Below are 1016 nucleotides of genomic sequence, written 5' to 3'. Positions count from 1 at the left end.
AGAGGGAGTGAAAAGGCTCGGAGGGTGGCCGAGCCTGGTGCCTCAAAGTCGGACAAGGTTGGAGTGGATGGCCGCGGAGAACTCTGGTTCTTTTGCCTGACGAAAGAAATTTTTTCCGAGTGTGACTGCTCCTCAAAAAGTGGTCTTTTTGATGTCACGAGCGCAACCACCTAGAGGTTAATAGGGAGGCACCATAACAGGAGAGGGAGTGAAAAGGCTCGGAGGGTGGCCGAGCCTGGTGCCTCAAAATCGGACAAGGTTGGAGTGGATGGCCGCGGAGAACTCTGGTTCTTTTGCCTGACGAAAGAAATTTTTTCCGAGTGTGACTGCTCTGCAAAAAGTGGTCTTTTTGATGTCACGAGCGCAACCACCTAGAGGTTAATAGGGAGGCACCATAACAGGAGAGGGAAGGAAAAGGCTCGGAGGGTGGCCGAGCCTGGTGCCTCAAAGTCGGACAAGGTTGGAGTGGATGGCCGCGGAGAACTCTGGTTCTTTTGCCTGACGAAAGAAATTTTTTCCGAGTGTGACTGCTCCTCAAAAAGTGGTCTTTTTGATGTCACGAGCGCAACCACCTAGAGGTTAATAGGGAGGCACCATAACAGGAGAGGGAAGGAAAAGGCTCGGAGGGTGGCCGAGCCTGGTGCCTCAAAGTCGGACAAGGTTGGAGTGGATGGCCGCGGAGAACTCTGGTTCTTTTGCCTGACGAAAGAAATTTTTTCCGAGTGTGACTGCTCTTCAAAAAGTGGTCTTTTTGATGTCACGAGCGCAACCACCTAGAGGTTAATAGGGAGGCACCATAACAGGAGAGGGAAGGAAAAGGCTCGGAGGGTGGCCGAGCCTGGTGCCTCAAAGTCGGACAAGGTTGGAGTGGATGGCCGCGGAGAACTCTGGTTCTTTTGCCTGACGAAAGAAATTTTTTCCGAGTGTGACTGCTCCTCAAAAAGTGGTCTTTTTGATGTCACGAGCGCAACCACCTAGAGGTTAATAGGGAGGCACCATAACAGGAGAGGGAAGGA

This window comes from Callionymus lyra, unplaced genomic scaffold (genome assembly GCF_982586985.1).
Source record: "Callionymus lyra unplaced genomic scaffold, fCalLyr1.hap1.1 HAP1_SCAFFOLD_63, whole genome shotgun sequence".
Taxonomy (NCBI): Eukaryota; Metazoa; Chordata; class Actinopteri; order Syngnathiformes; family Callionymidae; genus Callionymus; species Callionymus lyra.
This window is presented reverse-complemented; position numbering follows the sequence as displayed.